At 41.8% G+C, this 15821-nt stretch overlaps 2 non-coding genes across 2 annotated transcripts; one reads left to right on the top strand and one right to left on the bottom strand.

Moving 5' to 3' along the window:
* Positions 1-8197: 8197 nt before the first annotated feature.
* Positions 8198-8268, top strand: TRNAG-GCC (transfer RNA glycine (anticodon GCC)). The gene has a single exon. It is a non-coding gene; the product is annotated as a tRNA-Gly (tRNA).
* Positions 8269-8508: 240 nt separating this feature from the next.
* TRNAA-CGC (transfer RNA alanine (anticodon CGC)) lies at positions 8509-8580 on the bottom strand. Its single transcript has one exon. It is a non-coding gene; the product is annotated as a tRNA-Ala (tRNA).
* Between the last annotated feature and the right edge of the window lie 7241 nt (positions 8581-15821).

Here is a 15821-nt window from a genome sequence, read left to right as displayed (position 1 = left end):
AATAGAGTCATAGTATTCATAATGTGGATGATTCACAGAGGAAATCCAAGAGTTCTTGACCAGAAAAATACTAAATCTCTGACAGTCCATCTGTGGAAAAAACAGGTAGTGCACAATGGATATATAGAGCCAGGTTCACATTTTTTACTTTCAGTTTCCTCTCCAGTGGCTATGGTATGGCAAGAAGCTGGTTAAGAAATGCAATCTGTGTCTGTCTCTCAGTGCCTTGATATATCTGCCAGCTCTCTTACTTCAGCTGAAATTTCTTGTGAAACCCTGCTGAACTACTCATTTTTACCAGACTTGGCAGAAGTGGAATTTAGCAGTTAATCCAAGTCTTTGTAGAGTAGAAGCAGCCAAACTTTACACCTTGAGCCATGCTGCACAACTACCCATTTGGGGCACAGATGATGGAGTCTACCACAGGATGCTACAAGCTGGCCTTCGCTTGCAGTATCGGGGAGAGGAAATCCTCTACAGCACCAAGTGCTTGGTCAGAGTGGATCTCACTTTCATTTTGCAGCACAGGGCATACAGGCTTGTTTTTTTCTTATTGAGGGCTTTCTAAATTGAAAGCGTTCCAGTTCATTTGCTCTCTAAAATAGCAGATCTTCTCCAGTTTTGAACTTCCAACAATGAGACTAGACACTTGCCCTTTAAGGTTTATACATGAGTTGCAAGACACACAGGCTGACCGATACCTTGAGAAATTTTGTATATCCTCATTCTATTTACTACCTCCTGTTCTGTGATACCAAGCAACAAGATTTGGAAGAGCTCCTGTTAAGAACTAAGGTCTCTGATGGTCCTCTTTGTTTCTCACCCCGGTATCCAACTGCACCAGCTTCCTAGGGCCACAGCTGACAGCTCATCTGTGGGACCTGTCAAACGGCCATGCTTTTTGGGAGTCTTACGAACATTCCTAAGTCTTGCTTCTTTTGCAGTGAGAAAGCCAGACACTAATTAATAGTACATCAGGATCTTCCTCCCCCTCCAAAACTCATTGCTGAACTTCTGGCTGCACTTTTTCCTGCAACTTTACATTTTTTATGCACTCCAGTCATGGTCCTGCAAGTGTTTGGGATCTCCTTTTCCATGCTAGACCAAAACATTAGCTGATCCAGTGACCGTTTATATCCATAAACACACCTCCATGAGTCTTTATCTATACACTGCCTCTAACAGTTGCCTAATGTAGCCGGTGTCACAAATGCAGGAGCCCTGCGTCCCCCGTGCATTGCACTGTCCGTGGTTCCCTGCTTTCCAGACATGCGGGGATCAGCATGTGTCTCTAACCATGCTACTTGGCTGACTCCCAGAAACTGCCTTTATTGCTGTTCTTCCTTGCTCAGTGCTTAGTCAACATGCTTTACAGGCAGCATGAGACGTGTTTGCTATCAGGAACAGAAAAACAACCTGCTGCTGCAGTGAGCGATGGGGCACATCTCCCTCCCACGCACCGAGTCCTTGAGGCATGCTCCAGCTCCTGTCAGCCAGCTAAATGTCAGCAACAGGTCTCATCTGAGGAGGCCATAGGAATCCAATCCTTCCCTCTTACATGTACGCCGAGGGTCAGATATAACTAGATGAGCTAAATTAGAAGCTGCAATAATAATGTACGGCTATCAGCTCTCTAGGTGGCATTTAAAGTCAGTAAACAACTCCAAGGGTTGGATTTCAGAAGTTCTGCAAACTAAGTGATATTCAGGCCACCCATGCTGAAAGCAGTTTTTATCCCAGACAAATTAGGAGACATGGTAATGTCTTAAAACATGATCTGGAGTGGCAGCTCAAATTTGTACACTTCGATTGGAATCCATGGGAATACCTCAGCTGAACAGGAAGAACTGCCATGGAGGCACCTCCTGACAGAGACCTGGAGGCTTAGGGGTTCATTGCTTTTCTTCTTTTTGGAGGGAGAGGGTGAGAAAGGAAGATGAAGAATTGGGCTAGGAAAAAGGATTTAAATGCAATTTGGGGTAAATGATTTTCATAACTTCACCGTGATCCAACAAATGAAAATTTTAGATGCAACTGCCTACCATATATACACTAACAGGGCACTAGATTTTGCAGCTTCATTCATCTCTTAACAGATACTGAAAACAAAATCATATGCTTGTTAGAACTGGGCAAAATTCTACCCTCTCCCTCCACAAGATTGTCGTCTACCTAGACATGGCTGCATTATCCATATCAATTTGTGATAACTTTTGGTTGGTTCAAAATAAGAGAGTGCATCAATGTAAAACGTATCTACATATGCAGTTTCCAAGCGAGCACACTCTGCATTCCCGACCTTCTGTGTTTCACAAAGTCTTCCAAACCAACCAAATCTTGAAGGGGGTAGAAAATGAGAGCTGTACTACTCTTCCCATTAAAGGGGAATCCAAGAATGAGTGAAACTTGTTACAAAGATCACATTTATTTAGCATTCTCCTTTTCCAGAAGAGGTTCTCCAAACACTCAAGACCCAGGTACCAACAGATGAGGGATGGACAATTCTTTACTCCCTAATTATGCTCTTCTCAACAAGAGCTATGTTTTGTCTTAGTTACTGCTTGGTAAAATGGGTCTTCCTAAGTTTGAATATTGCAAGATTTTTACAAGGTTAAACAAAAAAATGAGACGCCTTGAAGTATCACAAAATTCATCCCTCTTGAGTCTATTTTTTATTTAATGTCTAGATGAAAATATTACCTCCTTAGTCTGTGCATGTGGTCTGGTCCCTGGGACACCTGCCAAGACAAGAATTTTAGATGCCCGAAATCACGTGCTCAGCAGGTGTAAATTGTGTTCAGGGAGAGTTCACCTTTTGTCCTTAACCCCAGAGGCAGTTTCTCTTCATTAGCAAGGGAAGATAGAGAAAAAGATTATCATCATTTCCTGACTGCATGCCAAAGTTATGTATCATAAGAAGAAAATCTGTTCATACATTCACAAATATGTTTTCTTCTAATCTATCTTCAGGAAAATGTCTTTGTGAGGAATGAGGGGTAATAATAATCGCAGAAAAGTTGAAATGAAGTGACAGAAACAGAAGCAGAATCTCTATACTGAGATTTTTTCAAGCAGGAGCCATTGTAGGTCCCACCTTTGGAAAACAAAAGTACTTAGTCATGGCTACAATTAACCATTTTAAAATGTTCCCATCTCTGGCTGCTGGTATCAAGTGTCATTCAGAAACCCAACTGTGTTGCTTCGTACCAGATACTCAGCTTACCAACGGAACCAGGGCTGTGTGGCTAGTGTTTAAATAGGAGCTTCGCACAAATATTCCCCCCCTTAAACTGCAACAGATTAAAAATCCACTATGGGTGTTGTGTGCGTGTGCGTATGTGTGCGCATGCACGTGACTGAAAAGAGAAAGAGGTTCATTTTTCTGTTAAACCAAAAGTAATGTGTTATCATCATAATTGTCTTATCATTTGCTGTTGCATAAAGCTGACAGATCAGGTCTGAGTCACAGAACCAAATGCAAAAATTGCAGTTTTAAAAGAATAAGGTCACAGGTCGCATTATTTGTTGCAGAACAAACACAGTAATTAATCAGCCTCTCCCTGGAATGGCAGCACAGGCATCTTAGCTGTAGGAGAGCCAGGAAATGCAAAGAAGCAATGTGCAAGAATGTAGGTAGAGTATCAACATTTTTCTGGGGCTCACAGAGGAGCTAGACCTAATAGAGAATATTAATTTGCTCGGTAGAGAGATAGAAAAGAAAGACAATATGTTATGGAAAGCAAGATCTCTGAAACAGTGACAGATCAAAATCATACCAAGTGAATACGTGCATTTGCTTTTTATCCACACACTTTCTCCACTGAGTTAGAGAAAAATCGTAGAAAGCCTGTTCAAAGACATGTACAATCACTTGGACAGCCTTAGCCTACTATTCCAATGCATTACTAAGGAAATAAGATTTGAATCTCTTGTCCTCTTCTAAATGTCCATTTCATGATCATTGCTTCTCTGATTGCTTTCATTTATAGGCATTTGAATAATATCTGGGACAGTTTCAGAGTGCCCATATATTTATAAGAAACTTATGTGGATGGCTAACAACATAATCGATAGTTGTCTATGGAAATCAAGTTATTTTAAATAACCACATGTACCTTGTCAATTTGGGTTTGGTGACCTTTTGCAATACAGAACTGTTTAGCAGAAGACAAAGGGATATGTGAAAATCCAGAAATTGCCATTTCACTGATACTGTACATGTGTTTCAAAGAAACATAGAAATGTTGCTACATAGAAATCACTTCTCTTAGCATCTTAAATTGTAGATTGGATATCATGTCTCAGCTTCTTTTTAGCACTATTTTTGACAACACTAGACATTCTGTAGCTTCCCCAGAACTTAAGATTGTACCTTTTTATCTACAGAGATATTTTCCCCATGTATTTAAATAATTAATTGGGACAAGCCTCGTGGGTCTTGAGATAAACTTAAAAGAGGCAGCAGATACGTGTGACCAAATGACCTTTTCCTGTCCTACTAGTCCCTGTGCTTTCGCTGTGCTTAAAGGGACACTGTCAAAATTGCTAGGCCTTAAAACTTTAACCTGCCCTGACAAGTTGTTCTACATTATAAGTCTTACCTAAAAGATTACTACGATTGTTTTGTTTGTTTTGTTTCAACAATCTTTGCTGAAGGCTCCACACAATATATGTTCCTTTGTGTTTTTTAGAAGGCAGATATTTTTAAATGCCCAACTTATTTTGTGACCTGTTAAAATCAGGTTGATGTGCATGTATTCTACTCAGCAGAGAAGTTGCCAGGGATGGTGCAAATTTTCTGTCCTGTGGAAACAGAGACAAGAGTACGCTCTGGAAATCTTTATTTGAAAGGGCTTTCAGAAGCCTTTAGAAAAGGCTTCAGAAAAGTCTGCAGTTATTTTTCATTATTTTGGGGGCCAATAAGAAGTGCTTAGTTTGGTAGTATTAAGGATTGAGCATTAGTTAGTTAAACATAAGAAATGGATTACCAGGCAGTTTGTTCCTACAAAAGGGTATGTTGCATTTCAGGTCAGTCTCAGTTATTCCTCAGGAATTACTTCGAACGAGAACTCCACATAATACATCACAACATGAAAAGGTGAATCTGAGCAAATAGCACATTTGTAGCATCACACTCTTTTTTTTCTATGCTGGTATAGAGATCAGTGCAGCACTGATTTAAACATGGGTGGCTGCCCAGCCGAGATGGCGTCACGCGACGTGGGAACGTGTGGCCACACCACCCGGCAGGGAGGGAGCGAGTGGTGCCCACTTACCCCACCCCAGGTAAGTCACACCTGCAGCCTTACGTTTGATTTGAGCTGTTTTACCACCACCTGCCTACCAGTCCCTACCTTGTTCCTCTTGTGCCTGCGTCACGTACACTTGAAATGTTTCAGGTCGCGAGTGCCTCTGAGACGCGGCTTCCTCCCCGGTGACCCGTGGCAGAGGCGCTTGGTGCAGGCAGGTTCCCCCCAGGAGCCCTGCGGAAAAGACACCGTGTCAAGCAGCAGGCGCAGAGCTCCTCTAAAGGTGACCTGGAATAGATTTGTCCCCTTTTGAGGGATAAAAAGGCTGAGGAGAATCCTCTCCCTTCTTCCTATAACGAGCTTTGCCCTCCTTGCTTCTGCTGAAGGTCTCTGGTATCTGCTCGGCTGCCTGAAAGAGTTCTGGAGCTGAACGGAAGTGGATGATGACCTGAGTCTCTAATGAGATAACCCCTCTCACACGTTCATCAGGTATTGGATAGGAACATACAAAAGTACATTTTAAGCAGTCTCGCTAGAAGTAGTTCCCTAGAGTTTATAGCCTTGTTATATAAAGCTGGATTCTGGATGCTGTTCAAGCCATCTACTGAACTTCTAAAATTATATGATTTATGGATGAGAGGTACTGAGACATGTTTGTTTTTATGAAGCACTTGCACTTAAATTTAGTTTGAGATCGTTATTTCACTTAGTGTTCCTGTACCGCTCTAATTGTCTTATACAACTTCCACACTGAGGTTTTGCAGGGAGTGTTCTCCCCAACTATCATGCTGATACAGAAAACGAATTCCCAAAGACTCCTCATCCCCTTGGAATAGGGCGCAGATTATTAATAACTGAACCAACACTACAAATTTTTCATCAGTTCTGTGACTCTGGACCATCATTTTCTGATACTGGAGGTCTCAATTCTCTCCTTCCTTCAGCAGCCTCCTACATACAATCACTTGTAAAGGGTAGGTAAGCATGAGCCTGCGTCATGCAGCTTTTGAAAAAGCTGTCCAGAGCGTGTCCTAGAGCAACACTTGAGCTACAGTGAGGCATAGTATTGCCAAACTCCATTCGACTTGCAGAGCTCTCTGTAATAGTTCGGTCAACATTCACAGATGTGCTGAAAGGACGCAAAAAGCGGTCTAATGGACACGGGCAACGGTTCTCAAGACTATTAACTACTAGCGTGAGAAGTGGTTTCATTATTACTCGGGGAATGACGTGGGGCTGGTTGCTAATAGCACAGAGTTTGTTACTATGTCATACTGTTCTGTGGCAATTCTCTGTAAAATGATTTTCTAACAAACTAATTCAACAGAAACAGAACCTGTTCTGTTACTCACCTTGATCTGCCACGGGGGACCAAGCCATGGACTCTTCCATCTTGCAGAGCTCTGGCAATTTCAGCCACCTTTGCCCAGGTATTCCCAGCGGCGTCCCCCCCTCAGCAGCCCCTGCCTTGCAGGATCCCAGCCTACGGGAAAGGAAAGGAGGGGAGAGAATAAAAGTAGGACGAAAAAAGTATTTGATCAAATACTGCTATTTACCTCAGCATGACTAACTTTCAGGTATGTTAAAATAGTGAATTAGAGTCTTCTTAGGATTTTGGATAAAATATTCCTTGAGTATTCTTCACTGCCTAATTGTTATGGGATTTCTGGTTCTATGCTTGTCTGGGAAAACAGCTTTTTAAGACTGACTGATGAAATTGTGAGCAATAGCCTAAATAATAATTATTACTTAAAGAATTTACTATGTTACTCTGTGACAAGAGGAATTAAGAAGCTGAAATGAAGCTTATGGGAAAATGAAACTATGATGAGCGTTGTTACTTGGTCTACATTGTTCCTGTGGCTCAGAGATGATTGTGAAATGCTGTTCTCTGGTTCTGCTGTTCTCTAACAGGCGGATGTAACAAATTTCAGCCTTGAGTCTCTTCCTAGATTCACTGAGGGCACAATTTTTCCTCAACTTCTGATTTACACATGCTGAAAAAAAAAAATCATCCTCTTTGATGAACTAAATATGCAATTGGGAAGGTAGGTAATAACTTCAGGATTGATATGCACAGTCCTCTGCATAGGCAAGTTTACATTTTGTTATTAATGTAAGTTCACACATGAAATTGGAACATTATCTGCAGTGTCAAATTACTATTCAACCAAGAATAAAACATCTGCTTACTACCTTTCATGAGATGATTGGGGACAGGTGTTCATGCAGTTTGGACTCTGTTCTTAAGCATCATAGAATTAATCATAGATATTCTTCATATCTGTCTATCTCTATACATATATGCCTTATTTTTCTCTTGATGTGAAACATGTAATGTTGCATTCCTTTGAACTCTGTCTCATGCATGGCTGTTCTTGGGAGCTCGTCCAGGACAAACTAAACATCAAGGTTTTATATAATTTATATTAGAAAATGACATCATTACATCACAGTGCAAGCAATAGCATTATACTGATAAATCATCACTGCACAATGCTATATTGTTGTACTGAAACATCAGAATCCATGATATTGCATCAACTGACAAAACAAAGATGTAAGTTGATGCAATGTAGCCATCGTGGTTACTTTATTAATAGACAATGTGAACCTCTAAACCCTGAAATGGTGGCTTCCTCCAGCAAAGTCAAGCAACTGTGGTACATAAAAGGAACAAACATATTGTTACTTACTCTGAAAGCTTTTAAGTTTAAACGATCATGGATTTATTATAAAAAATCTGTAGGTGTTTTCCTTTAGAGGAAAAACATATACAAACATAACTCCCAGAAAAAATTGTTACAGAAAGTTAGTAAACAGCTAAAAACTGACCGTGAACATGGAGTTGGAAAAGGGCGGGTGGGGCGGGGGGTGCAGAAAACAAACCCAAACTCCATTGTACATAGTGTTGTAGCGAGGACCCGGCAAGATTATTTTCAGAGCTCGCATTGGTGGTTCAGTGGTAGAATTCTCGCCTGCCACGCGGGAGGCCCGGGTTCGATTCCCGGCCAATGCAGTTTCCCCTTTTGGGGGCAGAACCACCGTCCGCTTTAAAGCATGAACAACGGGAGCACCGCTATATTTTGCCCCCGCACAGCTGCGCGGCGGCAAGAAGCAGAGTCGGCGGCCTCCAGCTCGGCGCGCTGCTACCGGAGCGGCGGCGGCGCCGCTGCCGCCGCGCAAAACGGCGGCCCCTGCCGGGGGGGGGGGCGGGGGAGAGAAGGGGGGGGGGGGAAAGAAAAAAAGAAAGAGCCGCTGGAGATGCCGGGGATTGAACCCGGGACCTCACACATGCGAAGCGCGCGCTCTACCACTGAGCTACATCCCCGGCTGGGGCGGTCTCTCGCCGAGCGCTATGAGAGCGGCGGCTGCGCCCGGCTCGGCCCGGCCCACAGAGGAGCCGGCGGCGGGACCGGCCCGCGCGGTTCAGCGGGGTCTGCGAGCAGGCGCGCCGGAGCGCTGCCCTTCACTCCTTCCAAACCAAACCCCAAAACACTTCATTTTTGTAACGCAGTACTAACAAAGTGCTTCGTACTGAACGAAATGCCCAAATAAGGGCATGCACAAAGTAACAGAACGGCATTCATTACAAGAAAACCACAACAGCCAAACCAGAACGTTGCTCAGGCCCTGATCTCAGTGCTCACCCCCTGGTTACTGTATTCATCCTAAACCAGTAACAACATGCTTTCGCTTCTCTAAAAAAATTCCTCTAGCTTTTAAACCGTTTTGACAGCTATGGCGTGAGGCCTCTACCACTCTGCAACAAGCTTCCAGCTCAGAGTTTGCTGCTGTTGGAGGAGTCAGTAATGCACACCTCATTTCGATCCTGCTAGCGTGGTGAGGGATTCACAGTAACTGCTAAATGAGTGTTTTCCAACAAAAGTTGTCCAGCTCAGACAAACAGGGCTATGAATCCATCTAACCCGCTTTCCCTTGGTGGCAGGGTGAGTCCCTGCACTCCGTGTTGAGCTCATCAGGCCAGCTCCTATGGATGCTGTTAGACTAACGATCTCCGAGTGTCCCTTGCACAGGAATAACACAACCCCTCCTGCTTCCACAACAGCTTGGCACACCGGGAAATAGCCTGCCAGATCTCAGACCGGGTCCCTGCCAAGCCCTGCCGGCACGAAACGCGTTGTCGTCGCTGCCGAGTCTGGAATTGCTACGAGTCAGGAGGAGTAAGAAGAACCAAGACTTACCCCTAGCAGGGGTCCCTTTTCTCCAGCTTTCCACGAGTTTATTACTTAGGCCACCCAGTCGGTACGTAGGATCTGAAGAGAGAAGAAAGAGCTGGTCAGAGCCCAAGGCCTTAAACGGCAGCGGGGGGAGAAGGCACCAAATACGGCCCGAGCAAACGCATCCAACGGGAAGAGCCGCTGTTGCCCCCAGGAAGAGGGAGAGGCTGGAGGCGGTCAGCCTCCGCAAGGAGGCTCCCCGATGCATCTCGCGGCTGCAGAAAGCTGGGCAGGAGGCAGAGGAGAGCGCGAGGGGCTGGAGAAGGGCCGCTGTGCCGCCGTCTCTGCCCGGGGAACGTCTTCTGTGTGTGCCCACGTCTTGTTAGGGCTCTGGACAAGGCCGCTTTCCCATCCGGGAAAATCTTTAAACCGGGAAAACTGCTGGTCCGCAGTGACTTGAGTTCCATTAACTGGACTGATTTTTGCCTCTAAGAATTCAAGACTTACAATCAAAACATTCTGTTTTTTCATTTAAAATGGATTTTAATCAACTCCTCTATTCCCACCTGTGAAAATATGCAATGATTCCTCATATGAACACACACATCTTCAGTGCACCTTGTTTAGTCCCAGATTTTCCTAACATATCCACAGCCTCCAAGTTGTCAAGTAAGTGATTAGATGCATCATGACATAACATGCAGCTCCTGCAGGATTTTTCTCCTATCTAAGCATGCACTTGGATAGTTTAGACTCTCAGTGCTAAAAGAAAAAGAACCCAACCAGTCTTGGACCGTACACTCCCAGCGAGATCCACAGTTTCCATCAGCTTCAGCGGGAATTATCTGTGGTCCCACTTTCCTTTCAGGCATGCTTTCAGAACCTAAGCACTGTCTCCCACCTCCTAAGAGGTGCTATTCTTGCCACAACATGGATATCTAATACTATACTGCATTTCATTTAGACTATTATAATATAATAACATGACCACAAGCAGCTGTGCACAAATGTCAAAGCACCCTGCAATGAGGAGGACTCTGCCACCGAACACTGTTCCTCTGCTGTTCCGGATTTTGAAATTTGCAACCTCTATGACTCTCATTTTTCTACCCTATCAGAAAACAGCATATAATAACTTGACTGTCTTCAATATAGCAGATTTTATACAGCAACCTTCTAGAAGTTACTGAATTTGATTTCCACAATTAACACAACATACAAACTATTTGATTTGTCTATTAATGAAAAGCACAGAATAACAAAGGTAGTAACAAGACTGAGTCCAGGGTGCAGAGCAGGTTAATACCAACCACTCAAAGAATAAAAAGCTACTTAAAACATTTCCTTCACGTTTCTCTCCTTTCATTTATCTTTCCATAGATTTCAGAATAGTAGAAAATGAGTAATACAGATATTACTATACCTTTATGGATTTTTCAGCTTCGATGGACAGTCAAGCGAGTTGTGAGACCTCCTGTTTGGGAGCTGGATCAAGACAAGAGTACATTCAAATTGCTGCGAGGAGCAGCTACAGGTCCACAGAGTATCAGCAAGTATTTAATTAATATTTGTGTGTTAACAGTACAAGAGGCTGTGGGCAGCTGATATTAAACAATACTGCAACTGCAACTAGATGTAAATACCCTCTAGACCATCACTTACGAAATACAGACTAAATGGAATCATTCAGGCTAGAATGTGGATCCTATGGGAGGAAATAAGAGGCCTTACATTAAGCCATAAAGTAGAACAAAATCACCCATATACGGCTGTAAATCGACTTGGTGGTAAACTCAAACCTATCGATACTGAACGTTTTTAAAGCTTCAGGAAGCAGGAATCAAAACTGTTGCTGCCATAGCAGCACTAAATTCCCAGTGATGCCACGTGCGTATCTCATGATCCTTTCAATAGCCCCCACAGCGCCAGTCTTGTCCAGATGTCTGGAAGCAACCCCTGGTTCCAGGAAATACGCCGTCATAGTGTGCGGAATAGTTTTTAATTTTGCTGGATGCCACAGCACAAACTCAACATTCAGCTTTCTCAACAGCTCTCTCATAGGACTACATTCACCTCTTTGTGTTTGGGTTTCTATGCTGACATCAGGGAAAAACAATGTCACTCTATTATCTAGCAGTTTCCCTACATTCCTTGTTAGGATTAACTCATTCCTGGTACCTCACAAACATTGTACTTGTTTAAGGGAGGCCTTAATTGTCCCTGAGAAAATGGTTTTCATTTAATCTAGTCCAGTTTTTGCATTTTTCATCAATTCTCCTTAGCTACACTCTTAAATTCGCTATATATCTTCCACGGCAATCTTTCTCCATGATTTGCTGATGGATTTTGATAATGCAGTCTGAAAAGAGTTCAGTTTCAAAGTTACCTAATGGATAAGCTTCATAAGAATGATTACAATAAAATTCTTAAGAGCTAGGAGTTTCTTTCTGATGCAGTATTCTGTGATTGCACTTGTTCCCAGAATTAAATGTTTGCGTTCAAAATTCCTTCTTAAAATGAATACATTAATTCAATAAAACATAAAAACTAAAGCACAGCAGTATAAAACAAATATATGAAGGATATCCATTTCATTGATCCAGTTCAACCATACGAATTTATTGCCTTACACAAGTATAAAACTGCCTGGCCTGGACAAGATCTTCATTCACACCATGTGCCATCTTAATTTTTTGACACTAAACAGTATGCGTACAGTGTCCTAAAAGTCTTGACCAATTTCTAGAGCCTGTGATAATGGCATCAAAGATTTATAAATAAATTGCTAAAGTTACTTTTCTTCTATCATATGATCCTCCTGCCCATTCATCTGCAGGTACCCAAATGAGTCAGTGCAGAATATTCACAAACCCCATACATTATTTGTACTTTATTTAACATTCCTTTCCTTCTTCAAAAAAAAATTCTGTCAGGGATCAGAAACACTAACTAAATTGACAAATTCCAGGGATAATCAATAACACACCAACTGCTTACTTGTGGCACTTGCCAAACTTTTTAAAAATAATAAATGTATTGGAAAAAACTAGGACAGACTTGTGAGCAATTTGAAAAGCTGAACAACTCAAAAATTAGCCGACTTTTACATTTAGTGAATGGTATTTATCTAGTGCCATTAATCAAGGAATATAGTGCTCAGAATAACTAACTATTAGGAAATTTTGCACATATGTTACACTGAGATCGAATGGAAGTTACAGTCTTAAAGCCTCAAAATAAAAATCACTTTTTCCTGTGTTTTTACATCTTTGATTTTTATTAAATTCACTCCCTTATTTGTTGTGGTGGCTCACATGAGATGGAGGAATAAAGCAAGAAAGTCTTCAGTTAGTTCACATTCATACTATGCATACTACAAACTCTAGGTATGTAGCTGTTTTTTAATATTGATGGTGAGACTAGCATAAGAAGATCCCCAAAATACAAGGTTAACAATCAGCCCATATTAAAGGTTTATGAAAGTCAGAGTCAAAAAAAGGAGATAAAAGGGCAGAAAACAGGACTAAGCACTGAACTGGAAGATTCATTAGGATTGTAGACAGATAAGTAAATTATAGCCCTGCAGAAATTATTTGACTGGCAAATTAATTACACAATATTACAATGGTTCTCTCAGCCAAATTTAGCCCTCAGGAAGCAGGTTGAAGTCTCAATGACTTAATAAAAGGAACTTCAACTCTTCTTCAACTTAATAAGAGAAGAAAATTAACATTACAGGATTTGATGCAAATATAAATTTTGTTGTAAAACTCAGAAACAACGCATAGTTATACAGGTTTACACAGATTATAATGCCAAAGCTTCCAGACAGTTAAATGCTACAGCTTTTTAATTTACAACTGTATCTGTGAAGCCAAGACAGAGGCTGATTTGGAAATCAATACAGCATTCTTGTTAGGATAGATCATTTAACAAGACACTTCATATTTGATCAGAGAACACCTGATTAAAATACTCTGCAAACTGTTTTATCCTAACTCTGCAAAAATACAGTATTATTTACTATTATTTTTAAAAGCATTGACTTTTTCTATGAGCCTTATTCCCAGTTTGCAGCTCTCGCTCTGTCCCCAGCATGCAGAAACACACCACGCAGGAAAGACCAATTTTATTTTTCAGTTTGCTTGCTAAATGTCATATTTTTAAGGAAGAGATAGGAGCTCTCTGTTGGAACAAATGTTCTTTGTAGTTCCTGGAAAAGTTTTGGAAATATATATCTCAATTGAAACATCACCTACCGGTGATAAGTAACATAGGACATGCTCATTAGTCTAATCTGAACCACAATATCACTACAAATATTAATTAGGATCTTTTCGAATTGCCTGAGATTACTCAACAAGAGGGGAAGGGCTCATACTCATCATTGTAACAGTAAAAAATGATACATCTTAAATCAAGCATAACTCTTACTTCAGATTCCTACAGAGAATTTCAGTTTCCAAGGCTCCGTATTCTCAAAGGGAATCTGCTGCTTCTCTGTTCTTCATGCTCTTCGGATTACATCTGGAATCCAAAACATTTATTTTTTTTCAGACAAAAGAAAGAGGTAATTTTTTGAAATAAATAATTCTGAGACATTATGGGATGAGGCCTGTAGCCCTTTAAGCCTATAGCACAACTGCACACAGCCAAGCCGACCTGGGGATGTGACCTCGTATTAACACGTACTCGTCTACGCTTCGTAATGATGGTTCAGCACTGTGGAATACGAGAGCCAACAACCTCCTCTCTGTATAATGCTGACTTCCAATATGGCTATAAGGTTCAGTTTCTGCAAGGGCAAAGTAAGTTAAACTGATTAAGGCTTTTCTTTCCTACAGTCTATTCGGTCCCTTTTCTTCTGCTAGATGGGGCAAGTTGCCTCAAATATAATTAAAGAATCATAAAACTTTTGTCATAAACATCAAGTTTCCAGCTATCAACAGAAATTCCACCTCTGGCTCACTCATTTTTCTTTATATTTCTAAAGGCTGAACATACTGAACTTCAAACATTACAGAAGAAACTCTCGGATAGTTTAGCATCGGGTACTTGAACCAGGGGGGCAACGGCTCCAGCTGCACCTGTGCTAGCCTCCTCTCTGCACACCTTATCCTGTCGGCAAATATTCACTACTTTTGAGATAGTTTAGGTTTCTTAACTGAGTTTTAAATGTATGATAAATCTACAAGTAGCCCAGCTCACAAAAGCAGAGGAATTAAAACTACTGTCTTAAAGACCTCAAACTGTATTGCCAAATAATGCACCAATTTACTGGGAAGTCATGCAAAAGCACTACTTGGTCTGGCAGTCTAATAATTACAGCGCATCGGACGCTTAGCACGTGAAGCAGTGCCTTGTACATAGATGAACCTCCCCGGGAGTCATTAAGCGCCCACGCGAGGTAGTCAGGTGGCACCCAGGCTCGCTGGGCTGACACGGACCCATTAGCGGTAATCCTTGGCCAGACCCGTAGGCAGTGATCCTCAGCAGCTCGGGGACCTTCTCCCATGGGCAGCCCTTACGCGCCCAGCGGCAGCACGGCTTTGCTGAGGTCTGAACTTGGCACCGTTAGCAGTTAAGTGGCCACAGTTTCCCTTTCCTTCCACCCCAAATCTCCTTTGGGAAACATGGCCTTTGGATTGTTTTTTATCAACGCAGACTTCCTTTATTTATTGATTGATTTTGAAATCACTACTCCCTTTGCCTCCTCTGCCAACCAGGAGACTGATATACTCAGTATCCTTCCCCTCAGAAATCATGAATCTCCTCATGTTAATCATTCTTTTTTCACTTTTTTGACCCACGTAGAAAAATGGACTTCTTTACCAAGACTCACTGGCACAGAAAAGCAAAATAAGAAGTACTATTGGTAGCTCTTGTAGGATATGGTTGGATTTAAATTTTAGTACTAGGCTACTCTTGGGCTGAGAACAAAATAGAAGCTTTAAATTTTCTCATTTTAGCATTATTTAGTGATATCAGAAATATCAGAATGACTGCTTTATTCCTCTATGCTAGTGCAAACAGATTAACACAAATACTGTCTCAGAACAGCATCTAGAAGACATCTTTCACATCCTGTCAGGGTGCTGTTGCCAGTCAGCTGTGTTACAGGAAACGAGCTTATAAATAAGCTGTGAAAAAGCAGCACACGCCAAAGGACAACAAGAATTTTATATTAAAAAAAAAAAAAAAGGAGCAAAGGGAAAGTCTCACTGGGAGTGTATGTCAGGAACATGAATAACTGTGAAACCCTCAGGACAAGAGTTTACTGCAATCACTCAGGTTAACAAATTCCTGTAAGGGATATTATACAATGAGCCTCGAGTTCAACTCATGGAAGACAAACCCATTTGTGTCGCCGTAACTCCTTCAGCGGACCTTG

The sequence above is a fragment of the Apteryx mantelli genome, chromosome 6, assembly GCF_036417845.1.
Source record: "Apteryx mantelli isolate bAptMan1 chromosome 6, bAptMan1.hap1, whole genome shotgun sequence".
NCBI classification, from domain to species: domain Eukaryota; kingdom Metazoa; phylum Chordata; class Aves; order Apterygiformes; family Apterygidae; genus Apteryx; species Apteryx mantelli.
The sequence above is the reverse complement of the archived record's forward strand: the minus strand, read 5'-3'. Positions and strand labels throughout refer to the sequence as shown.